Below are 27,185 nucleotides of genomic sequence, written 5' to 3'. Positions count from 1 at the left end.
TTCATATGAAATTCAGCAACCAGGTGCAACTGTGCGCACTTTGCGTTTGTGTCAATTGTGTTCTACCAACTTTGCTTTGGTCTTCTGTGCAACTATTGGTGTAAAAGTGATAGGTAATGAAGATGACCGTGTGGAGTGACATGGCCATATAGTGTAGACAATTTTCCCACATGTTATCTCTTATCGGTGCAATATCTATCTGCTGCCAAACTGTTTCATTGTTGATGTGGGTCAAAAATAGAGAGGTCTAATGATCATATGCATCTCCATGTAGAAGGCCTTCAGCACTTTGGGTGGTTGGCCAGAACCAACACAATGCAGTGCTATGGAGTGAACCCTTATGCTGCACACTTCTGATTTTAAGTGAATTGACATGTGTTGATGCCCAGTACTCCAGTAATTTTTTACCGCAGCCATGTTGTATTCATCCTCATGCGCATTTTCCATTAATGTTGCCATCACTTTGCAAACGGATCCTAAGTAATGGATGGACTTTGTCTTCACTAGGTCTTCACCATTGACTGGATAGTGAAAATGCCCAGCTGGCTTCTAGATAGCGGTTTTCTTGATATTGCGCTACAAACCAAATTGGCTGATATAGTTGTTCCTTGTCTGAACACAGCACTGCAGTTCTTCCCTGGTGGTAGGCCATCATCTGCATAGAACAAAGCCCAAGGGACACTGGGATGCTCTCACATGATGGTATCCATGATGAGAATGAACAGCAGTGGTAAAAATGCTATGCCTTAGGGCAGCGGTCACCAACCAGTGGTCTGTGGATCACTGGTGGTCTGCGAGAAAATTTTGGTGGTCCACAGAAAAAATATTTGCATTTTTATATTGCACTAAATACTATTTACCTTTTTTTAAAAAAATCATATTGGTGGTCCGCGGGATTTAAAATTATGAATTTAGTGCTCCCTGAGGTCCGAAAGGTTGGAGACTCCTGCCTTAGGGCATACCTATTTTCACACAAAAGCTGTTAGAAGGGCCAGCACCACATCTTACTCAGCTTTACACAGTATTATAGTAGAGCATCTGGTTCCATTTTATGTGTAGCTCGGCCATTCTAAACTCACTGATAAAGAAGAATATTTCTAACTCAGGGTTAACACAAGGTCCTTGGTGCTCTCTGAGTTTGCTGGTTTTCTTGCAGACATTTCATTACCCAAACTAGCTAACATCATCAGTGCTAATTCTGATGATCTTACCTAGTTTGGGTAATGAAACTTCAAGAAAACAAGCTAGCTCAGAGAACACCAAAGACCTCTCATTCCAAGGTCATGCATTGCTTGCCTTATCAGTTGATGCAAGAGATAGTCAAGAGCTTTTTTCTAGGTGCTTTTTCAGGAGGCAACTACACTTTTGTCTTTTTTCTTTATGTTCCTTGCAGACAGCTGGTCATTTGCATCCTTTTTAGAGAGTTGTTGCCACTTGGAGATTTATCTGTGTCCTCAGGGTCGCCTGAGTAGTGCAAATGGGTGTGGAAACTTCTTGGCTTCAGAATGGGACATAGGGCAGAAAGCTGTCCGCAAGGAATATAAATCCTTCCCTTCCCTGCCTTCCAGTCAGAGCTGAAGAAGATTTTTGGATGAGAAGCGAAACGCCTTCAAAAGAAAAAACAAGAAAGTCCAGTTGCCTTCTGAAAAAGCAACTTTGGGACAGCTGTGATCTGGATGACTGAGAAAATCCAGATGTCATGACTTCTTTCTTTCTTTCTTTCTTTCTTTCTTTCTTTCTTCTCTCTCTCTCTCTCTCTCTCTCTCTCTTGCTTCCTTTCTTCCTTTCTTTTTCACCTTTTGTGTCCAGTTGTTGCTATAAGTTCCAATAGTGATTTTCCTTGGACTCTGCAACAGCTTTCTTTGCACTCTTCTTGCAATGATGAATTTTGCCAGGTTTTGATGCTTTTCTACATTTGACAGGTCTTACAGGCCACCTTCTTTTCCCATATTTTTTGCTGCACTTGCTTTCTCCATAGCCACACCTGCTTGTCAATATGATGGCAACCTGGTCTCATAGTGCTTATGATTGTTCTCACAGTAGTGATAATGGATTATTGGACACACAATCTATATAGTGTCAACTGAATTTGTGGTGATTGGAGAAAATATGAAGCAGTTAATGATGATCATCTTGCAGCTTTCACCTCTTGATTTTCTCTGTCACACTGCAACATAGTTAACACATGGATATATTTGTGCCCTAAGTAATGATAAAGTCTTGATGGTTTGAATTAAAATCCTTGATATAATTTAACATGAATTTCAGTGGCTTAATTTTATATAACGGAACAATTAGAGAAATACGAGTAGAGCATTAGTGCCTAAAAAGTATCAGCAAGTTTCTCTGGCTTGCCAATCAAAGATTAAATTTTTCACTTTAATGATATTTGGATAATTTAGTTCTTTCCCACCCACCCCTTCAATCATACCCCAGTCAGATAATCAAAAGCTGAGTGCTTCTCGTGATCAAAGTAGATAAATGGGTAATTTAAAGAATAATAAAATAAAATTTGCCTCAGAATAAGAATCTTACCTTTGCAGCCTACAAATTATTTCTCCCTTTGAAATTTCCCATGTTATATCTTCAAGTACTACCGGTAACTCAAAAGGAGTTTGAGTGTTTTCTGTGAAATTTACTTATGTCATACCAGTCTTCTAAGAAAGAATTTTGATTATTATGGATGAAACTGTAGATCGAGAGGGTATGACATGTGCAAGATCCCAAATTTCATCTTCAAAGACTGAATTGGAAATTCAGGCAGTCTGGTAAATAGACCGAATGCTTCTGTCCCTTTTTTTCTATCCACTTTCTTTGTTCCTTTTCTCCCTGACAATGTCTCTTTCCACCTAGAAGACAATTCCGGGGAAGAAAGCTCATTCTTCCAAACAAATTGTTCCTTAAAGGCTTCTTGGTAATGAATGTAGCTGCTGATGCTTCATCTGCAAATTAGATGGTCAAAAATAGTAGAAAGCAGCTCTACATACATAAGATTTATATTCTGTAACTTTCACAATATTGCATTAACATTAATGTGGCAATGGAGCATGTTTTTCCTCTCAGGCATTTGACCCTTTCTTTCTCTGAATGTTTTTTTCTGAAACCAGTTTTTTCCTCTCTCTCTCTCTCTCTCTCTCTTTCTTTCCAGCAACAGGATTTTGGAGAAGGAGGAGGTTGTCTTATCAGAGCTCTAAGTCAATGGGTTGCATTTGCCAACCCATCATTAGGTAAATATAATTAGAAAACTTAAGCCCATACGAATCTCTTTCATTTTAACTGGATATTTAGTGTATCTAATAGTTGAAGGACTTAAGGGGGATAGATTGGGAGGGACACTTTTGCATAGATATTTATATCTGGGAGCTAATTTGGAACAATTTGTTGAAGTATTCTCAATGGAACAATAATTTGCAGAAAAACTTACATCTCTGTATTTTTTTTCTTATAGGAGTCGTACAACAGCTTGGAAGGAATGGATAATATCAAGAAATAACAAAAGATCTTTCCTAGTCAGGCGCTTAATAAGACACTTCCGTTTTTAAGTATTGGAAATAGTTTATCAATTACATTTCCCTCAAGTGAGATATAAATAAATCGGCCATAAATTATTTCAATATATTTCAAGAGAAGATGCAGATCTTCCAGTTACATAGGGGACTGCTTCTGGCAATTATGCAGCAAGTGTCAGTGATAAATTTTCCACGGGAAAAAAAAAAACTTAAGGTTCTGTTCAAATGGCACATATATTACCATTTGCAATTATACAAGAAAGCAGACATAACTTACTGAATTTTAATGATTAACTACTTTTGTACAGATTTCTCTACCAACATCAGTAGGGATGGCTGGTTTTCAATCAATGTTTTTAAATTCTGATCTAAAAAAACCCAAATAATTGATTTTTAAAAAATTTGATTAGTAATCTTGCATATTTAAAAAAAAAGGTTGATGGATTGCTCATAATAAAACATCTGCCTGCTTGCTTTTCTTCTTTTTTCATACAAAGACTACTATATACTTCTGAGGTGAGTAGGTGGAAGGCCACTATAATTTTTACTCTTCACTTTTTAGATCTATCTATATCACTGCCCAATCATGTCTGTCTCAGGCCTGTGTATATGCATATGCATATATGCTTTACATTAGTGTTTACTCCTAGTAATTCTCTGCCAATTTTCTAAGCAAGATTTTGAAAATGGTTTGCCATTGCCTTCTTTCTAGTACTGAGAGAAGTGACTAGCCATTTGCCTAAGGCAGGCCTCCCAGTTTCTAGCCTGACCCATGGTAGTTCTTGTTGCTTTACATAGACACATGGAAACAAATGCAAGAAAAGGTAAAGGTTTCCCTCGCACATATGTGCTAGTTGTTCCCGACTCTAGGGGGTGGTGCGCATCTCTGTTTCAAAGCCAAAGAGCCAGCGCTGTCAGAAGACATCTCCTCATGTGGCTGGCATGACTAAATGCCGAAGGCGCACGGAACACTGTTACCTTCCCACCAAGGTGATTCCTAGTTTTCTACTTGCATGTTTACATGCTTTTGAACTGCTAGGTTGGCAGAAGCTGGGACAAGTAATGGGAGCTCACTCTGTTACATGGCACTAGGGATTCGAACTGCCGAATTGATGACCATTCTGATCGACAAGCCCAGCGCCTTAGCCACTGAGCCTCCGCATCACCTAAATGTAAGATAGGCAACTTTTATTGTTTGCTTTCTGACGTATGAGGCCCATTTCTTCATATTCCTGGGCATACCCACCCAACCCAAAATCTAGTTGCTAAGATTACTTTAAATTCTTGAAGGATATACAGGGTATCTCATTCTATCCAATACAGGTAGTCCTCAACTCGCTTAACAAAAGTTTCACTTAACCACAGAAATTTTGGGCTCAGTTGTGGTTGTAAGTCAAGGACTACATTCAACTGTATACAACTGTTGAAGAAGATTTGTCCAATCCATCACACTTTCATAGTCCTACCTTGACACTTTCCTCACAGTTCTTGCTACTTTTCCACCTTTGCCTCATTCTGATCACATGGGAATCACCTGGTGCTTTAGGAAGCAGGCTTTTCAGGAGATGTAAACTGCATCTCCTGGATCTTGTTGCAAATTCTTTGAAGGGATCATTTTCCATATGCTGCATAAGAGCTTCCCAGACAAACATTTCTTTCTTTGAGGCCCATTTTGAAGTATCTCGTAGAACTACATATTATCATAGTACCGTGATTAACATTATGATTAGCATATGATTTGCATTAAATATGCTGGTTATAATATACTGTCATTAATACAGTATACTGATACATGGTTCATTAATTAATGTATACATTGTTAACATATTTTGACATGAATAGGGTACTAGAAAAACCCTATTGAATTACAATATATCCTTATGTAGAGTGTAATAATGTCAATCAAATTTGCATTACAATACTAAGTCATAATGACACAGGCTAATTGCCACAACTAGAGGCAGTAGGAACATAATAAATCCCCCAATTAATCAGAAAAACCTCTCAAGTATGCAACTCATCCTCTAATTGAATTTTGTAACATTATATTGTTACTCTCAATGTATTTCTCTCTCCAATTGAAGAGAATTAAGTCATTCATGTTCATATGAATTATGTCACTATCCTGTGTAGCTGTTGTTATCCACAAAATAGATTCCATATCTGTTATGTCTCTTTAATATTTCAGTAATTTCTTCTGTTGATTCAGAGAACTTGTAAGATTCATTAAGAAGAGAAACCCATTGGTCCATATAGTTTACAATTAAATTTGTCAGAAGGATACTCTGTTCAAGAACTTCAAGTGTATCACATGCCTGGTTCTTGACTTAGTGGCCTTCCCTAACTGGGTGCCTTCCTTGAGCTTTACTACTACAATTTTTTTGGCTAAGCTGACTCAGAATTAGAACACATTTAGAAGATTTCAGGATGCGTAATTCTTTAGAATGCAAAGTAATACATGTAGAACCTCTCCTTTCAAATAATTACAGTAACTGTGCCTTTGTCCTGGCTGATTCAGCTTCCTTGGAAACTGCCCCCAACTGTTTTCAGGTGTATGTATTTGAAAGCAAGCTGTGCAGGCATATGCATGCAGAGACAGCCAAAAGCCGCTAAGTGCCCCTGAAAATAGAAAAAAAATCTGGTTTCTTTAGAAATTAAAAAAAATGCTTTATCAAAGTTTTTGTGTATAGGAAGGGATCTGTACAACTGTACTCTTTTTTCTCTCTATAGCAGACATGTATAAAATTTCATTGCTTCAGGAACTGATTGTTCTAAAGAATTCTGGAATATTCTGTTCTCTCTCCCAAACTTCCTCTCAGTGGTGCCCATAACCCCACGTCCTGGACACCTTAAGCTATTTCCAATTAGAAGACTGACTTCTGACAAACTACTGAACTAACCTGGGAATAGCTGCTGCATGAAATGGAGAGGGAACAAACATTAGTGATGTGGGAAGCACCACTGCCCTAAGTGCTGTTTAAGCTGTAGAAACAAGACTTCTCTAAAAACTGCCCAAGGAGCTGTTGATACAATTCTACAGAAGAATTATTGAGTCTGTCATCTGCACCTCTATAACTGCCTGGTTTGGTTCTGCAACCCAACAAGACAGACCCAGACTTCAGAGGATAATTAGAACTGCAGAAAAAACAATTGCTACCAACCTGCCTTCCATCAAAGACCTGTATACTGCACGAGTCAAAAAAGAGAGCTGTGAAAATAACTACAGACCCCTCACATCCTGGACATAAATTGTTTCAACTCCTACCCTCAAAACGATGCTATAGGGTACTGCACACCAGAACAACTAAACACAAGAAAAGTTTTTTGCCATCACTCTTGTCAACAAATAATTCCCTCAACACTGTCAAACTATTTACTAAGTCTGCACTAGTATTAATCTTCTCATCATTCCTATCACTCATTTCCTCCCGCTTATGACTTTATGACTGTAACTTTGTGCTTGTATCCTTATTATTTATATTGATTGTTTCCCAATATGAATTGATTGCATATTTGTGCAAATATAAATAAAGTATGTTCATTTTAGAAACAGAGCTTGGTGTATCCTGTATTAAAGAGACAGTACTCAACATATAAGTATTACTTATAAGCCTTGACTCAGGGAAGCCACTTTACTTAAGTGTGTAAGTTGCAGGTAAGCAACTTACATGAGCAGAATCCAGGTGAGAGTAAAAAGGCACTCTTTCAATGAGGCTTCAGAAGACTGCTGTGCTTATAGAAATGTTTGAACAGCCACATGCTAAACTGAACAAGGCCTTTTGCCCTATCACCTGCCAGCCAGCTAACCACCGTACCTTTTTCTTCAGATTCCTCTTCAAAAATGTCTCCCGCCATTCTGGTTTTGATCTAGACTACCGGACCTTCAACCAGCCTGGTGTCTTAGGATTTCCTCTTCTGTTTAGGCAATCTGGGCATCTTCTTCACTGGTGTTTCTCTTCAATACAAGTGAGTTTTACATATCCCAACCTGAACTAATGAAATACGTACATTAGACCAGTGGTGGGTTCCAGATGCCATTCCAACGCTGGGGCATGTGGGTGACACCGGGGCAGGTGGGTATACCGGGGCATGTGGGTGATGGCCCCGGCGTCCCCCACATGTATGCACACAGTGCATGCATGCCTTGTAGCTTCAAATGATGCTTCTGCAAGCCTCTGCGATGCTCCAGCTGCTCAGCGGAGCATCACACAGGTGCTGTAAGTGCCATGCACATGTGCGGAAGCGCCGACAGCTTTAAAACATGATAAGGTGCGCGGGCAGGCAGGTGGGCCCTCCAGAGCACCGTACCGGAGTGGTACAGGGTCCTCCAGGCAGGCTCTGGTACGCCCGTACTGGGGCGTACCGCCTGCAACCCACCACTGCATTAGACAGACAGACAGACAGATGACTGGCCATTAACTTAGCAACTATATTGATTTTGTCATCTATTCCAGGCCAAATACTCCATCGAAAATATGATCTCCACTTTTCCAACATTTTGGAAAATTCAGCAAAATTATTTTCCCAATTGAAAATAATGTATGCTTAAGCCAGGGAAGACATACTCTTTTCCCTCTTGCACCTAAGTGCAAGAATGCCATATTTACAAGGAAACTGCCCCATCCAAAATGATGTTGCTAAAATATTTTGAGGAAGAAAAAATGCAAGGCAATTTCTTAAAAATCAAATTGCAGAATAAATCCCATTTTCCTGGGCCTCCTCCTCCTAAAAAAGTCTAGAATAAATTTTTGCACCATCATGGTTGAATATTTCACTATGTATTTAAAATTAGGGGCTAACAGTCACATTTAGTTACTATTTTGATTTATTTCAAGGCAATGTAGTAGCTTCAGCACTCCTGATCAGTTTATTCCTTAGTAAAAATGGCTTTAACTATTGAGCTAAATCTATACTAAAAAGAATATCTTTTTAATCCAACTTAAAAACCAAATTGCTCTTTGCAATAGTTTTATATGGTCATCAGAGACGTACCTTAAGCATGAAAGCTGCCTGGGTGACTTTGAACCACTCTCAACCCAACACACTTCACTGGGTTTTTTGTTGTGGGGAAAATAGGAAGAGAAAGGAATATTATATATGTTCATCTCCTCGACTTATTTATAAAGTAAAGGCAGGATAAAAATATAAAATCAATACATCTGATTTTTTTTGTGATAAAATCTGGATTCTAGTGTTAATGTGTTTCATAAGGATGAAAAATACAGTCCCCAACTTCCTTCCTGAGTCTCATAAGGCCTGGACCACCCCAATATCCCTAGCTATAAAGTGAACATTGGAGGTAGACCCTAGTTCAGTGATGGCTAACCTTTTTGTTGTTGCGTGCCAAAAGTGTGTGTGCATATAATGCAATGCATGCGTGATGCCTCCCATGCATGTGTGTGTAACCCCCCCCCATGCTCCCCGCACCCACGCATGCATGCACAACCCCTACGGATATGTGCACACACACCACATGCACCCCACATCCCAAGCACTCATGTGCTTCTCCTGCATGCACCCTGCCCCCCTTTTTTGGCAGAGACCAAAAAACCAGCTGGCTGGTGGGACGTCCATGTGCATGCATGGTGGAGCTGAGCTAGGGTGACAGCTTGCATGTCCACAGAGAGGGCTCTGCATGCCACCTGTGGCACATGTGCCATAGGTTCACCATCATGGCCCTAGTGGAAGAATGTGGAATTAATGGCAAACCCTTGAAGATACTTCAATGCCTAGCTGAATAGGACTTTGTAGATAATCCTTTTATATACATTAGCTTTTCCCAACCTGTATCTTCCCCCATACTCATGATGTCCCTGGACATATTTATTAGGAATGAGTTTATGAGAAGGTAGTGGTGACATTGTGTGAAAGGAATCCTATTATTATGAAAACTACGTTCCTTGGTGCGGCTTCTTTAAAATAGGTACCTCTAGAATATGAAAAACAAGCTTTATTTCATTTGAATTTAAAACCAGCCTTGTAGCTCATTTATGGCAGTTCTCTGCTTCCGCAATAGCTTATAGTAAAAGTCCTCATAGAGTTTGACCAGGTGGAATAGTTGCCAATTCTTCCGAATACAAAATTTCAGCAAGTCTCTTGAGTGAGGATCCCAACTGGTTGAGAAGGCAAACAATTTTTCCTAACTAATTCCTACTTCCAGTTTCCACAGCTTCTTGCTGCATCAATCATGCAGGCTTTTAATTATTCCACTTTTCTTCGAAGTGAATCATGAAATTTTAATGTCTGCTATTTTAATTTGGAACAAAAAAAAAACACCCAAAAGAAATAACAGTATGAGAGAACATTGAAGCCTACATGTTTCTCCCACTCTTTCTCTCATTAAAAAAATATAAAGAGCTTATAAAACTTGAGTACTTTGAAATGAAAAAGAATGTTCAGGCTTTTGTTTTCGGAATTCCTGGTTGAAAGATTTGGGTGGTTTTTTTCTCTCCCTCTTATGTTAAGAGCATTTAACAGTTAATATCAGATGTCCAACTAAATAATGCCCCTGCCACACAAAAGAAACTGGCATTGATCACGGATTGCTTTTTGAAATCTGCTGCAGACTTCTAATCCATACTTTCAATTCCTAATTTCTGATACTCTCCGTCATGTTTGGGATTTTACATGACCTTCACTCAGTGGTGCACTGGTAAATGCTTAACAACCAGCTCTCCCCACCCTTCCCCAAATAGTTTCCTCACTGACCAGTGGTGGATTCAAAAAACTACCAGTTCTGTGGGCATGGCTTGGTGGGTGTGGCATGGCTTGGTGGGTGTGGCATGGCTTGGTGGGTGTGGCTTGGTGGGCGTGGCAGGGGAAGGATATTGTAAAATCCCCATTCCCTCCCCACTCCCCAATCCACATTTCCTCCCAATCAGCTGGGACTCGGGAGGCAGAGAATAGATGGGGTTGGGGCCAGTCAGAGGTGGTATTTACCGGTTTCCGAACTATTCAAAATTTCCGCTTCCCATTCTCCAGGACTGATCAGAACCTGCTGAATACCTCCTCTGTCACTGACGCTGCTGGAGCCATTGCAGGCACAGCATGTTACCAAATAATGGATCGGCACCCCAGCCATTATGGCTCAGCTCTGCGCTCCTCTAGTTTACAACATTTCACAAAACTTAACAATCAGTTCTCACAAACCACACTAGAGTTTCAGCCTCCCTTCTTAAAGTGGTGGTGATGGTAAATTTCTTTAGTTTTATACAGTGCACATCATATTATATAAAATGTGCAGTGTTTTTGCTAGATTGACCACTAGAAGATACCATATGACCCATATTTGTGGATAAACCTTGTTAGATACTTGCTCTAACTTCAGTTGTTTCCACCAAGGTCCTCTGTTTTGGCAGGAACAGAGGTTTAATCCTATTGGTCAAAGGGTCTGAGAGCTCCCTATAAAAGGGCTGCTGTCAGACTCAACCTTTGCTGGATTGTTCTCACTTGTACTTAATAAAGAGCTGTTGTTACCGTTAAGCCTGTGTGTGCCTATCCATTACCCAATCTAACACTGGTGACGAAGGTGGGATTGGAAGGCAACTAGGTGAACCAAAAGAGCATAGCAATCCAGCAAGTACATCCAGCCCGGAGCTCAGCGCGGCTTCGAGCAGCCATTTTTGAGCAGCAAACTCAAAACGCCCTCTGAATACAAAATGGCCATGCACGCCCCACCGACTCCATATGACCCAGTCACCAAGCACTGGGACTCGTACATGTTATGATTTGACTGCTTCCTCGAGGCAAACTACCTCATGGGCCTTTCTGAAGGCCGCAAGAAGAACATGTTCCTCAGATACTGTGGCCGGGAAGTGTTTGAGATGGCGAAAGACCTCTCTGAGACGACACCACTACAATCAGTCACCTGGTCCGTGCTTCAGCAGACGCTGAGGACCCACTATGTACCCAAGCCGCCCAAGCATGTTCGCTGGCATGAGTTTAACATCAGAAACCAGAAAGAGGGCGAGTCAATTAATGAGTATGTTGCGACGCTCTGCAAGGCCGCAGCATAGTGCGAATTCCGAGACCTGGACAACCTGATTCTGGACCATGTAATTTGCAGCGTGCGGGACATTAACCTACAGAGCAGGTTACTCGCTAAATCTAACCTCACTCTGCAGATCGCACTGGATGAGGCCAGGGCGTCCGAATCAGCCATCAATTCTACTGAGAATCTGCAGCGCCATAGCGCTTCACAAGACATGCAGAAGAGTACACGCGTACATCGTGAGGGCGAGAGCTCAGAAGGTGAGGAAGATGACAACTGCCGCATGCGCAGTAGCCGCACCCAGCCGGCGCGCAAATTCAAACCACATCTCCCGCCTTGTGCTAGCTGCGGAGGAGACCATGCCAGATCAGCTTGCCATTTCCACGATGCAACCTGCCAGTGCTACGAGCGAAAGGGGCACATTGCCAAGGTGTGCTGGAGCGAATTCCCTGCCACTGCCTGGCAGCCTAGAAGCGCACCAAACCGCCAACAGAGTCCCAACCAAGGGGCCTGGCAGAAGCCACCACAGCGCTCAGAGGGCGACAATAGAGTCACCTACCACAAGTCAATCGGCCAAGTCCACACCAGGTGGCTAAAAAAGCTGAAGGTCATGGTCCTCATCGAGGACTCTCCATGTGAGATGGAGATTGACACCAGGTCATCACTGACCATCATGCCATGGTCTACCCTAAAGCAGACTATCCCTAGCCTAAAGAAGCAGCATCTTCGCACCCCTGACATCCGCCTACGCAATTACCAGGGAAACCGGGTCCCCATCATGGGCCAAGGCATCTTCCAGGTGAAGTTCAAGCAGTTCAGCCAGAAACTCCCAGTGACAGTGGTCAGCGGCAACTTGAAGAGCCTCCTAGGGCTAGATTGGTTCCAAGCCCTGGGCCTAGAGGTGAGGGGTATCAACGACTTGAAAGACTATGGCGCTGAAGCCATCTTTAAGGAGTTTGAGAACGTCTTCAGCATCGATCTGGGTAAGTATGTGGGGACTCCAATTTCCTTTAGTTTGGACCCCAACATAGCCCCAATAAGGCTAAAATCCAGGCAGTGACGTGCGGTGAGGGTTATGGCTGGTGAGGCTGGTGACGTCATCAGGAAGGCGGGGAATGGGACCACGTGTGCAGGAGGGTGAGGCAGCCTCAGCCTCCAGCACACGTGGTCCCATTCTCCGCCTTCCTGAGTGAACATTAAGGGGACAGCGGAGTGGACTGATCCGCGTAGCATTGCTTCCTCCACCGGCGCCAGTCCCTTCCCCCCCCCACTCCTTCAAGGTCTCCCACCAACCCAAAGCCTGACCCCCAGCTCCCTCGGGCAAGGCTTGAGCGGCGTGAATGGGAAAGCAACGAAAGGGGCTGCGCTTTCACCCCGCTCAAGCCTTGCCACCTGCAGCCACCACCACCCCTCGCTGCCCCTTTCGTTGCTTTCCCATTCAGGCGGCTGCGCTTCCCATTCCCATTTCCCATGCAGGCGGCTTCCCATGCAGGCGGCAAGGCTTGAGCGGGGTGAAAGCGCAGCCCCTTTCGTTGCTTTCCCATTCAGGCGGCTGCGCTTTCATGCCTTTGTCATCCAGCAGTGCCAACATTTCTGCCTCCGCCCTCCGCAGCTCCTGGGCACGCCCGGACGGAGGTAGCCAGAATGGCGCCGAGGCAGTCCAGCGGGCGAGCGAGCGAGGCAGCCTGATCCTCGGTCACTCGCCCACCGGACTGCCTCGGCGCCATTCTGGCTACCTCCGTCCGGGCGCGCCCGGGACCTGGGTGCATTCAAAGGTCACCACCTGCAATTTGGAGTTAGTATCGCCCATGGACTGTTCCAAAGCGTCATGGAATGGTTTTTGCAGGGGATTCCAGGAGTGGTCCCCTATTTTGATAACATCTTGGTATCGGCTGCAAATGAGGTGCAATTTTTAAAATGTGTACGAACAGTTTTAGCTCCAATTAGAGACAAAGGCCTCTGTCTCAAAAAAGAGAAATGCCAAATTAACGTGCCACAGGTTAAATTCTTAGGGTACCTAATCGACGGCTCTGGAATTCACCTGACCACACAAAAAATCAAAGCAATTCAGGACTCCCCCACACCTCTCAATCAAACCGAGCTGCAGGCGTTCCTTGGGCTCTTTAATTCTACAGCGTCTTTCTTAAACAGAAAGCCACTGTTGCTGAGACCTTACATCGTCTCCTGGCTAAGAACGCAAAGTGGTCCTGGAGCAGAGCAGAAGCTGCCTCATTTGCCACGGTAAAACGACTCCTATCGGCAGACTTCTTTCTGGTACAATACAGCCAGACCCTGCCATTGGTGCTGACCTGCAATGCTTCCCCATTTGGCGTCGGCGCCGTCCTCAGCCACTGCATGCCCAATGGAACCAAAGCTCCTATTGCATTTTACTCCAAGACGTGATCTGCCGCAGAGCGGAACTACAGCCAGCTGGACCGTGAGGCTGCAGTGGCCAGAGTAAAGAGGTTCCATGAGTATGTATATGGCCGGGACTTTGAACTGGTTATGGACCACAAGCTGTTGTTGGGCTTACTAGCTGGGGACAGACTTACCCCAGTGTCATTATCACCCCGCATGACCAGATGGGCCACCTTCATAGCTGCCTACTCCTACTGTCTCATCCACCGACCAGGCTCCACTTTGGGGCACGCTGACACTCTAAGCTGCTGCCCACTGCCTGAACTTCTCATTGACCCTACCCCCAAGATGCCAGTCCTCCTCATTGACTGCCCTGAGACTGGGCCTGTCTTGTCCAGTGATGTTGCCCGTCACTCTGCAAAGGACTCCACCATCAAATAAATTTTGAACTGGATGTGGAGGGGGGGTGGCCCAAGAGGCCTGTTGGGGCTGATTTCAAAATGTATTTTGCCAAATGTGATGAGTTATCGGTTGTTAATGGCTGTTTACTGTGGGGGGACCGGATTGTTGTTCCACCCAAACTGTACATTGTAGTATTAGAGGCTTTACACGTAGGGCATCCTGGAATTGTTAGGATTAAGTTTTTGGCTAGGAGTTATGTGTGGTGGCCTAACATGGACAGGGAGATCGAAGAATGGGTGACTACCTGCACACCGTGCCAGGAGTCCACACCAGCTCCCCCAGAGGTGCCTTCTAAGGAGTGGGAGCGACCTCAAGGACCATGGTCTAGGGTGCACATTGACTTTGCTGGCCCAGTTTATGGCCAGACATTTCTCGTAGTTGTGGACGCCTACTCAAAATGGTTAGAGGTAGTCCTGATGACCTCCACTATGGCAGAAGCGGTCATCAAGGTGCTACGGAGACGTTTCTCCACGCATGGCCTGCCTGACGTCTTGGTCTCTGACAATGGGCCCCAATTCACAGCCATACAATTTGAGACCTTCCTAGCAGCTCAGGGAATCAGGCGTGCCCTGGTTGTGCCATTCTATCCGGCTTCCAATGGTCAGGTGGAGAGAATTGTGAGATCTGCAAAAGAGGCCCTCTCTAAGATGGGCCCGGGAGATTGGCAATCACGGGTTGACCACTATTTGCTAATTCAGCACATCACACCCAGTGCCACTACAGGGAGAAGCCCCTATAAGCTTCTCATGGGTCATTGGCTAAGGTTCCACTTAGACTGGCTACACCCCAATTATTCTGCCTCATTGCCCCCAGACTCCACAAGCAAGATTGGGACATTTAGCCTAGGGGATTTGGTATACGCCCACAACTGCGCCGGGGGAACTCTGTGGATCCCTGCCACAGTGATAGGCATCACCGGCCCTCACTCTTACCTCCTAGAGCTTGAGGATGGTAGGAATTGGAGAAGGCATATTGACCAACTCCGTGGCCACCTCTCCAACTCCACTCTTAGACAACCAGAGGTAACTCCTGAACGAGTTAGCCAAAGCCCTACCCAAACGGAGCAAACACTCACTCCTTCCACAGCCAGCTCAAGCCCGAGGGTACCTGGAAACTTATCTGGTTATGTTGCAGGCCTGCAGTGAGCTCGAGTGAAATGGCTCTAGAAGCTCCAGCCATGTCCTGTGAAAGGTTCCAGGAGTTTCCACCAAGCCGAGCTGCAGAGCAAACAGGTTCGTCCCACCTGTCCAAGAAAACCCCTCCTACTGAACTGCATAGGTCAGGAAGAGCTACCCAAAAGCCTGCCTACCTACTACGTTACCAGTAGGATTGTTCCGTCTAAAAGAGGAAGGGTGTTAGATACAGTGGTTTCCACCAAGGTCCTCTGTTCCAGCAGGAACAGAGGTTTAGTCCTATTGATTGAAGGGTCTGACAGCTCCCTCTAAAAGGGCTGCTGTCAGACTCAACCTTCGCTGGATTGTTCTCACTTGCTGTACTTAATAAAGAGCTGTTGTTACCGTTATGCCTGTGTGTGCCTATCCATTATTCAATCTAACAAACCTAATGTAATTTCTATATCTCTCTGCTCCGAGAGCTTAAAAGAAGGAAGACTGTACAGCTATTCTGAGAACTTCTGTAATCTCTTCTTGCAAGTACTAAACATCTGAACCTAGGTATCTCCTAAAGCTTAAGGCACTGTAGAAAGTAAAGTAAAATGCTTAAATCCATTTCTCATAAAGACCTAACAGAGGATTTGAATCCCATTGAATTACATCTGGCTTGCATGAATCCCCATGTGGTGCCACCTAGTGCTCAATATATAAGAAAACTCCATAAAAATGATTACAAATATATTTTCATTGCCTACAGAAACAATGGCAACAAACAGTGGGTAGAGTTTCACTCATCTATATTGCATTTAAACATAAATAGTCACTTCATGTGATGGTAAGATATGGAAAAGAGTAGAATAGTCTACCTAGGATTGGGCAATTTTTAAAGAGAGGCGGGACACCATCTCTCAGACATGATTTAATTGGTTTTCCTGCACATTGTGGAACACAGGTTCCCCAACCCCCAGGCCGCAGCCCATGGAGACTTGGGCGCTGCTGCAAATGGAGATGCTCACAAGCACATTCATCCACATTGCAAGGAACCATCTCTTCTCCTCCCGTTGGTCCAGAAATCCAGAAAGGTTGGAGATTCTTATGTAGATTCTTATGGTGCCATCCAATTCTATAGCTGTATGATGGTTTCCTTTCTTAATCATACTATTCTACAATGTAAAATGTATCAACATAGACTAGATCTTGTTTATAGTTTGGAAAACATCTAAGAAAGGAAAAGGCTTCCTGCATGTATAATCATTCCCTTTATTCAACTTCAGATGCCTTATCTCCAGGTGAAAATGAATAAGGTAGGAGATGAAACTGATAGAAGTAGCAAGAAAGGTAGGCTAAGAAAAAAAACTTGCAACTGGAAAAAAAAATGGGATTTTTAGTCTTTCCCAAGCTTACTATTGCTCTGAATATATTCTTCTGACCAGTTCCATTCATCTCCATTTGTTTAAACAATGAAAAGCTCACTCTAGGCAAAAGGTGTCAATTGATGCAAATGAGGGCATCATACAGTGGTGGGTTCCTCTTCTGTAGGTGTGACCTGCTTTGTGGGAGTGTCTTGCTGGCCATGTGACTGGGTAGGAATGTCTTGCTGGCCATGTGACTGGGTGGGAGTGTCTTGCCGGCCATGTGACTGGGTGGGCGTGGCCAACTTGTAAAATGTGGTGAAACTCAATTAACAATACTCTTGCTTAGCAACCAAAATGTTTGCTCAGAAACTCTGGGATTTGAAGCATGCAAGTCTTAAAGCTGTCAAGTTACAAGACTCTTTCACCCCTAACCCTTTAGAAAAAAAAACCTCAGGGGTGTTCAAACTTGACAGCTTTAAGACTTGTGGACTTCAACTCCCAGAATTCCTCCTCCAGTCATGTTGGCTCAGGAACTCTGGCATTGAGGTGTGCAAGTCTTAAAACTGTCAGGTTACAAGACCCTTGCACCCCTAACCCTTTAGGAAAAAAACCCAGGGGTGTTCAAACTTGACAGCTTTAAGACTTGTGGACTTCAACTCCCAGAATTCCTCCTCTCGCTCTTCATCTTGATGATGTGTGGACGGGCAGGGAGAGGGAGCTGGAACCGGTTCTGAACGGCACTGTAGATTTGTGGAACCTCTTCTATGGAAGAGGTTAGAACTGGCAGGAACCCACCCCTGGCATCATACAAAGACATAACTTAAGGCCTTACAAAAGGCCAATAAGATCCGGGCCATCCTAATTTCTGAAAGTCTCTGCCAGCTGCCATCCCCTGATTAGCATGACTGAAGCATACCCATCCTGCCAGACCAGATTGAATGGATAAAGACAACTGGGAGAAGATGGTTCCTCAGGTAACCCAGACTCAAGCCATTAATTCACTTATATTTAAGCTTAAAATGATCTCTCACACACACACACCAACTTTCAAGTGAGGATCAGCTTTGTAATTTACTAATATAATCAGGTTTTGGTATTTAAAATATCGTGGGAAATGAAAATGGCCAGTCTACAGAAGAGAAGATCTGGTGGAGACAAGAGATTCTACCTCTGCAATCATAGTGGTGGGCCATGCCTGGTGCTGGAGATATTTTAGCTGACAGAAAACACTTATTTTAGAGAATGACTCTAAAATGGGGGTTGAACAGAAGAAAAAGTCATGAAGACCTTGGGCTATTGAGAAATGTTTCTCCTTCCACTTGTCCTTTGTTCATCTTTGTTGCATTCAGATTGTTCTCAATTCAAGCTCAGGACACAGTTCAGAGCATAATAAAAGAACCACACAAGCATGAACTATGGATGCATAAAGTGATGCCCAAAGGAGACAGTTTTGTGTTCAAAAATCTGACCTAAAACCCATGTATACATTCCACCTACTATTATTATTTTTGGAATGCAAGTTGTAACCTCAATGCTTGAGGCTACATGCTTAGACCCAGAGACCAGCTGGTTTGGGAAAGTCATAAGGATGGTAATTCTGTGAAGCTTATGAGGAGCTCTCAAAGATACAGCTATTCTGTATCGGTCTCTTAACCATTTATATTTGGAGAGATTCTCCCTGTTTATATAAAGAGTCCAATTAGCAGTCATGATGCATTACCATTAATCAATGGATCCTCCAGTAAGCTGCCTAAAGGTATCCTAAATTAATCTAAATTGGACTTCGTTGCTTTTCCCCATAAATCATATTCTCGTCATAAAGGAAGGCCAGAATCTGGTATTCCCCATAGTTGATGTATGCTGCAAAAATGCTTCAGCTTCATACTCATGATGTAATAGAGCAAGTGTCTGAGTTGTATTTTAAGTTTTGCTTTTAAAAAAAAATGTGCCTTAGAAAGCCCCTTTCTGACAGAATCTGCAATTATTTATTTATTCATTTAAACTGCCTATCTCCCTCATAGAGGGAGACCTATATAAAGCTGCCTCTTCAATAAAATGTCTCCAAAGGGAGTGCAATGTGTGTGGTTTTGTCTAAAACACACACACACTTTTTTCTCTATACCAATGACTGCATTCCTCTGTTAAAGTACTGAAGTAATGATACAACAGTCATTAGTCTCATTTAAGATGAACAGAGATGGTATTCAGCCGGTTTCGCCTGGCTCGCCTGAACTGGAAGCGGGAATTGCAGTTGGGCCTGCCCACCCACCCGGATTCTATTCCGTCCTATTTAGGCACGTTTTTGAGGCCAGGCGCATGCACAGAAGGTACACACATGAGCAAAGCGCATGCACGAAAGGCCGGGCGCATGCATTAAAGGGGTGTGTGAGTGGAGAACCGGTGGTAACAAAATGTGAAACCCACCGCTGGTGATGAGTCTGCATATAGCCAGGAGATTGAAGAGCAGGCCCTATAGTGTACCCAGAACAATCTGGAGCTTAACACACTTAAAACTATAGAGTTGAGAGTGGGTTTTAGGAGGGGCCCACCTATTCTACCACCTCTAACTATATTAAACAACACAGTATCAATAGTAGAGTCTTTCAAGTTTTTAGATTGTCCCAGATTTTGAAATGGACACCTAACATCAGGACCATCATTAAAAGGCACAACAAGCAATGTTCTTCCTTCATCAACTCAGATTTCCCCAGTCAATATAGTTCTACAGAGGAATTATTTGTACTTCTATAATTGTTTGGTTTGGTACAGCAATCAAATAGGACAGATACAGACTTCAATGGATAGTTACAATTACCAAAAAAAAAATGCAACCACCCTTTCTTCCTTTGAGGGCCTGTATATTGCATGGGTTAGAAAGAGGACTGAGAAAATATCTACAGAGCCCTCACATCCTGGACGTAAACATACTTTTTTAATACTGTATGAATAATATGGAGGAAGATGTCTATTGCATTAAGAAAAATATTTCTTGTGCTTCTCTTAGGATAGTCCTATTGATCCACAGAGCTGGCTCAGAAAGTTTTTCGGAAAAAAAGGACTACCTGGGCATAAATTAAGGCTAATTTGCTTGAATAAAAGGCATTCAAAATAGCAGACTGCCCCATCAAGTGTTTGGGGAAGTCATAGAGCCTTGATCAGAGCTTTTTTTTCAGAATGGGTTTGTTTTTTTAGAGAAAGCAAACCAAATGGCAATGTAACATTAAACATGAAAGTCTACAATGCTGCCAGATATACATGAATAGGGAAGTATGACTGACATTGCCACCGCACCTTCATCTGAATGTAACTTCAGTCATTTATAATCACATTCCTTGAGCAATAATTATTTTAATAATATAATAATAATACAATAATAGAGTTGGAAGGTACCTTGGAGGTCTTCTAGTCCAACCCCCTGCCTAGGCAGGAAACCCTATACCGTTTCAGACAAATAGCTATCCAACATCTTCTTAAAGACTTCCAGTGTTGGGGCATTCACAACTTCTGGAGGCAAGCTGTTCCACTGATTAATTGTTCTAACTGTCAGGAAATTTCTCCTTAGTTCTAAGTTGCTTCTCTCCTTGATTATTTATTTATTATTTATTACTTGAACTTATTAGTCGCCCCCTCTCCCCACAGGGACTCGGGGCGACGTACAAAAGTATTATATAGCGTACAGAGGAGGTAAGAATAAATAAATAAGTTACAATACCTAAAAAAGTTAAAACCCCAGTGAAATTAACCCTTAAAAACTAAAATTACCAATTAAAAATGCCCTGGGCTGGAGAGATTGTAGTATTATGCCAGGTCAGCTAGTCGAAACAGGTAGGTTTTCAGCTTCATACGGAAGGAGCGAAGGTCGGTTGTTGTCCTGATGTCTGGGGGGAGGTCATTCCAAAGGGTGGGGCCCACTACAGAGAAGGCCCTACTCCTGGGCGTCGCCCTCTCTGTGTGAGCGGACGGGTCGCAGGGATGTATGGGGCAGGACGCGATCCCGCAGGTAACTAGGCCCTGTGCCATGGAGCGCTTTGAAGGTGGTAACCAGCACCTTGAAGCGCACCCGGTAGGCCACAGGAAGCCAGTGCAGCTCGCGCAGGATGGGTGTTATATGGGAGAACCTCGATCTCCCCATAATTACCCGCGCGGCTGCATTCTGGACCAACTGCAGTCTCCGGGTGCACCTCAAGGGGAGCCCCATGTAGAGAGCGTTACAGTAGTCCAGGCGAGATGTCACCAGCGCGTGAGTGACTGTGCGCAAGGCCTCCCGGTCCAAAAGGGGCCACAATTGGCGCACCAGGCGAACCTGGTGGAACGCCCCCCTCGCCACGGCTGCCACGTGATCTTCCATAGACAGCCGGGCATCAAGGAGGACGCCCAAATTGCGCGCCCCTTCCACCGGGGCTAATTGATCGTCCCCGATGGCCAGCGATGGCATATGCTGGCTGAACCGGGAAGCCGGAAGCCACAGCCACTCTGTCTTGGAGGGGTTGAGCCTGAGCCTGTTGTCATCCATCCAGACCCGTACGGCTTCCAGACACCGGGACATCAGTTCAACAGCCTCGTTGGGGTGGTTTGGGGTGGAAATGTACAGCTGAGTGTCATCAGCGTACAGATGGTATCCCACCCCAAAACCACGGATGATCTCGCCCAGCGGCTTCATATATATGTTGAACAGGAGAGGCGAGAGGATCGACCCCTGTGGGACCCCACAGATAAGGGGCCTCGCAGTCGGCCTCTCCTCTCCTGCCAACACACATTGCGTCCGGCCAGAGAGGTAGGAGCGGAACCATCGTAATACGGTGCCCCCGACCCCCAACCCCTCCAGACGGCGCAATAGGATACCATGGTCGATGGTATCGAAGGCCGCTGAGAGGTCTAATAGGACAAGGATGGAGGAACAACCCCCATCCTTTGCCCTCCAGAGATCATCCACCAACGCGACCAAGGCTGTCTCCGTGCTGTGACCGGGTCGGAAGCCGGACTGGCGTGGGTCTAGATAATCAGCTTCCTCCAGGTGGCGCGGAAACTGCTGAGCCACCACACTCTCAACAACCTTCGCTAAGAAAGGAAGGTTGGAGACAGGACGGTAATTTGCTAGCTCCGTTGGGTCCAGAGAAGGCTTCTTGAGCAGGGGCCTCACCACCGCCTCTTTCAAGGCGGTTGGTAAAAGGCCCTCACCCAGCGAAGCGTTCACCAGCCCCAGTAGCCAGACTCGTGAGCCCTCCCAGGAGGCCAGTACCAACCAGGAGGGACATGGGTCCAATAAACATGTGGTGGCTCGCAGTCGCCCGCGCAACCTGTCCAAATCTTCGGTGACAACAGGGTCAAACTCCTCCCAGCATGGTCTCTCAAGACTAGCCTCGGACGTCCCCACTGGAGCACTGAGGTGGGTCCATCCCTTCGGATCCGATCGATTTTATCCTGCAGGAACTCTCCAAATTCCTCTGCCCGGCCCAGCAATGGGAGGTCCCGCTGCCCCTGTGACAAAAGGGAGCGGGTCACCCGAAACAGGGCGGCAGGGCGGTTCTCTGCGGACGCTATAAGGGTGGCACAATATTGACGTTTGGCCACTCTTATTGCCACAAGGTAAGTCCTTACATAGGCTCTTACCTGTGCTCGGTCGGATTCGGAGCGGGAGGACCTCCACTTGCTCTCTAGGCATCTCCTAAGGCGTTTCATCGCCCTTAGCTCCCCGTTAAACCAGGGGGCCCAGGTCGATCGTGGCCGTCGGAGAGGCCGCAAAGGCGCCACCCGGTCCAAGGCACCGGCGGCCGCATTATTCCACGCGGCTACCAGGTCCTCTGCCCGGGGGCGGGGCAGGTCTGCAGGAGGTGGCCCAAGCTCCGCCTGGAACCTATCTGGTTCCATCAGATGCCTGGGGCGGAACCATCTGGGATAGTCTGGTTCTGCCTCCCCGCGGTGGGGAGCAGCGCCAGGGAAGTCCAGCTGGAGAAGTGAGTGATCTGACCATGACAGGGGCGTGATGACTAAATTCCCTCTTCCCAGATCACTCGTCCACTGGTCGGAGACAAACACAAGATCCAGTATGTGGCCTCCCTCGTGCGTGGGGTCCTGAACTACTTGAGTCAGATCCATGGCTGTCATGGAAGCCATGAATTCCCGGGCTGCCCCGGATGCCTCTCCCGTCGATGGCAGGTTGAAATCCCCCATCACTAATAGCTTGGGGGTTTCAACCGCCATCTCCGCGATCCGCTCGAGGAGCCGTTGATGTATGGCGGGGAGCCAGGTATACTATCAACAGGCCCAGCTGACTCCCTGGGCCCCATTTCACGCCCAGAGACTCACAACCAGATATCTGCGACACAGTGAATTCTCTCGGTGCCAAATCTTCCCGGATGATTATTGCTACCCCACCACCCCTACCTTGGGCCCGTGGCTGGTGGAATACACGGTAACCTGGAGGGCACATTTCCCTGAGGGGCAACCCCCCCTCCGGGCCCAGCCAGGTTTCCGTTATTCCTGCGAGGTCCGGCTCCCCCTCTGTGATCAAGTCACTGATGAGGGGGGCCTTATTAATCACGGACCTCGCATTACATAACATCAGCCTAAGGCCCAGGCTCTGCCGATCCTGTCCACCTAGCCTGCGGGGGTTGGTACAAGCGACCGGGCGTATCCAGCGGCCCCGGTCTCCCAACCGACTGTATGTTCTTCTAGTCTCCTCGCGCCCGCCCCTCCCTACGACCATCGCAATTGGAATTCCCCTTGTAGGAATGGTGTTTCCTCCCACCCACCCCCACTCCGCTCCCCTCCGTCCTGACCCCACCTGTTGACCTGGCTATGTCCATACCCCAAGGCCAAGTAACCCTCCCCCCTCCCTGGAACCCCTTAAAACCTTTAAAAAACATTTTACTAAAAAACCCCTAATCCCCCGCTTCCTCCACCTCTCTGGGTTAATAAACCCCTCATCGAGGTGGGCCCTCATCAGGGCAAGGGGGCATGCCTGCGAGAGGGGGGACCCTCGCAGTCGAAGAATGTCAGACCTTGAATAGATAAAAATGTTAATCAATCCATGACTATGGCTGTGGCGGGGTTTTTCTTTGCAGCAGGTCCAAGATGTAACTTGATGTAAAATAGAGCAATGAGTATTTGACAGGCAGATAAGATGGGAGAGGAAGCAGACCTCGCAATCCACAGTAATCTACAGTCCACCAGCGAGGCCCAGAGGTAGTTCTTAAGGCCCAGAGACCGAGAGGTAGTTCTTAGGTAGTTCTTAGAGTATAGAGGGATCGCACCTCAGCGGGGGGGTGGGGGGGTAGGCGGGGTGCCAAGGCCAGCTGCTCGGCCTATTGATCTTCTGGAGGTCGCCCAAAACCTCCGGCGACCCCCTGGCTTTCTTCTACAGTCTCCACAGCTTCTCTCCAGTATTAGTTTCCACCCATTGCTTCTTGTTCTACCCTCAGGTGCCTTGGAGAATAGTTTGACTCCCTCTTCTCTGTGGCAACCCCTGAGATATTGGAACACTGCTATCATGTCTCCCCTAGTCCTTCTTTCTCTTAAGCTAGACATACCCAGTTCCTGCAACTGTTCTTCATATGTTTTAGTCTCCAGTCCCCTAATCATCTTTGTTGCTCTTCTCTGCACTCTTTCTAGAGTCTCCACATTTTTTTTACATCGTGGCGACCAGAACTGAATGCAGTATTCCAAGTGTCGCCTTACCAAGGCATTATAAAGTGGTATTAACACTTCACGTGATCTTGATTCTATCCCTCTGTTGATGCAGCCTAGAATTGTGTTGGCTTTTTTGGCAGCTGCTGCACACTGCCAAAAAATCATTTTAGATGATTCTTTATCAGTGTACTTCTTCTCTAGTTTTTTTTCCTGAACTATCATGTAAATACAATCCACAACTTTCTTAGCCAAAATGGTGTACCTACTTATTGATTTCATGGAAAGCTTCTGTGTCAATGTTCTAGATGGAGCTTCATTTTCAGTGGAGATCACAGTTTCTGCGATTCGTAGCAGAATGGATACTCTAGTGAAAAATTCTGGACTTGTAGCATAATAATTCAAAATAAACAAGAAAGAAACATGGTGGTAAGATGAACGGCAAAAATGAAAGATGGCATATCTTTTTAGATAGTGACACTGTGAAATACTCTTCCCATCCAGTGTCTATACACAGGGCTTTTTAGTATCAGGTGAGCCTATTTTTCTAGGAATTTAAGAAAATCAATGTTGTAATTGTACAACATTCTAGAAACATTATTTTTTTTTTATCTTAATGTTGCATGTATTATTGACATTTTGGCTCATTTTATTTGCTCTTTCATCTTTTTTCATAAAATATTGTTAAACTGATTTATATATCATCCAGAGGAGACTATCTTTCTACTGAAAATAATTTAATCAACTTATCAGAACCAGTGTTCTGTAGTGGCTAATATACTGGACTCTGACTAGAGAGACTAGGTCAGTCCCAAATGTTTACATTTTTTTTAAAATGTAGGCATATTGCAATATTGCATCAGCTAAGAATCATAATTTACACTTTAAGGGTTTCTTGTTTCTTTTTTTGAGCATCAGTACAAAGTGCAGAAACCCTTGGTCTTGCACAGGTTACATTAATCTTTTTCAGACTGGAAAGATCTGGGAGTTGGATAGTGAAAAATATAGATCTTTCAAAACTGCAGTGCTCTGAGAAATGTCTGACAATTTCCACTTTGACACTGAAGCAGAAACACAAAAAGGATAAATATTTTCCAGCTTCCCCCTGGTTTTTGTTATACCTACTGTGGATTTAAGTGAGATAAAGTGAGATTACAATTAGATGCTCTGTGCAAGAAAAGCCTGCCTGAAAAGGTGTCCTGTGTCATTCAGGTATGAGAGGTGAGGAGTAAGTTGCTGCTGGAGGGGGAGGGGGGAGTTAAAAAAAGTTTCCACTTTTTATTCCTATTTTCCACTTCTTATTCCATTAGTAGGAATTGATTACTCGTAGTTTTTCTGCTTCCTGCAGGTTGTTATTGTTTTCTTTTTAATAAATCACTGTGATTACTTAACAATTAAAAGTAATAGTTATACCAGTAGTGGGTTACAAATTTTTTTAGAACCTCTTCTGTAGGTATGGCCTGCTTTGTAGGAGTGGCTTACCGGCCATGTGACCAGGTTGGAGTGGCTTACCAGCCATGTGGCTGGGTGGGCGTGGCCAACTTATAAAATGTGGTGAAACTCACTTAACAATGCACTTGCTTAGCAACCAAAATGTTGGCTCAGACACTGGCATTTGAAGCACACAAGTCTTAAAACTGTCATGTTATAAGACCCTTGCACCACTAACTCTTTAGAAAAAAAAACCCAGGGGTGTTCAAACTTGACAGCTTTAAGACTTGTGGACTTCAACTCCCAGAATTCCTCTTCTCGCTCTTCATCTTGATGATGTGCAGACGGGCAAGGGGAGGGAGCTGGAACCGGTTCTAAATGGCACTGTAGATTTGTGGAACCTCTTCTATAGAAGAGGTTAGAACTGGCAGGAACCCACCCCTGAGTTATACCCTATATTTTGTAACAATAAAGCATATTTGACCTCTTCTAAAAGAATAAAAGAACAACTCGGGGTCCTTATAAATGAAGCTTTTAACCATGGCCCAATTACATTGCATACAATATTAGCCTACCTAAGGGCCACTTTTTATATACCGTAGATATTTCTGCCCATAAAAATGATCACACTAAGTCATTTAAAATTGCTAATGCAGTATACATGTTCACTCTGTGTTTATTCTTGCAAGTTACTAGTGCAACAACAGGGCTTTGCATGATGGGAGTAGCTGTTATTTTTCAGCAACACTCTTTCAAAATTCAAAATTAATATATTAGCATTTTGATTTTTTTTAAAAAAACACCTTTTTGTTCTATATTTTAATTATTGTTATTCACTTTGCCTACTCATTTGACTAGAAAGGTTAGGTACCAATAGAATCAAAATTGTAGGTAAGCAATATATTAATGAAACCAATCAAGAAGTCACACGAGTTTTTTGAATTCCACAGAATCATTCATATTCACTTGTTTGTTCGATTTATACAACCACCCATCTCACCTGACTCCAGGGGCTGTCACAAAAAATATTGAAAAAATGGAAAACATATCCTGCATGATTGCAATCCAACATGCTAACACTATAACCATTGAGCAGGACAGTGACGTGCAGTCAGGTGAGGCAAGTGAGGCATAGCCTCACCACTCTCATCATGAAAAAAAAAAGTAAAAGGAAAAAGCTGAGCTAGTTGCTACCTCACCGTGGATGACGCTGCTTAACCTCACTGGTGCTCTCCCTCCCCAAGTGTAGTGACTTCCTCCCCAGGCCCCCATTCATTTCTCTCTCTCACACACACAGCTGGATAAAACTATATAAAAATCTAGCCCAGCTTCACTGATTACA

General features: G+C 44.5%; 1 long non-coding RNA gene across 1 annotated transcript; it reads left to right on the top strand.

Moving 5' to 3' along the window:
- Window positions 1–2,661: 2,661 nt before the first annotated feature.
- On the top strand, window positions 2,662–3,881 carry LOC309389347. The gene is made up of 3 exons (XR_014174934.1): window positions 2,662–2,768; window positions 3,149–3,227; window positions 3,449–3,881. It is a non-coding gene; the product is annotated as an uncharacterized lncRNA (long non-coding RNA).
- The last annotated feature ends 23,304 nt before the right edge of the window (window positions 3,882–27,185 follow it).

This window comes from Natrix helvetica (assembly GCF_964273705.1).
Source record: "Natrix helvetica genome assembly, chromosome: 3".
NCBI lineage: Eukaryota > Metazoa > Chordata > Lepidosauria > Squamata > Natricidae > Natrix > Natrix helvetica.
The sequence above is the reverse complement of the archived record's forward strand: the minus strand, read 5'-3'. Positions and strand labels throughout refer to the sequence as shown.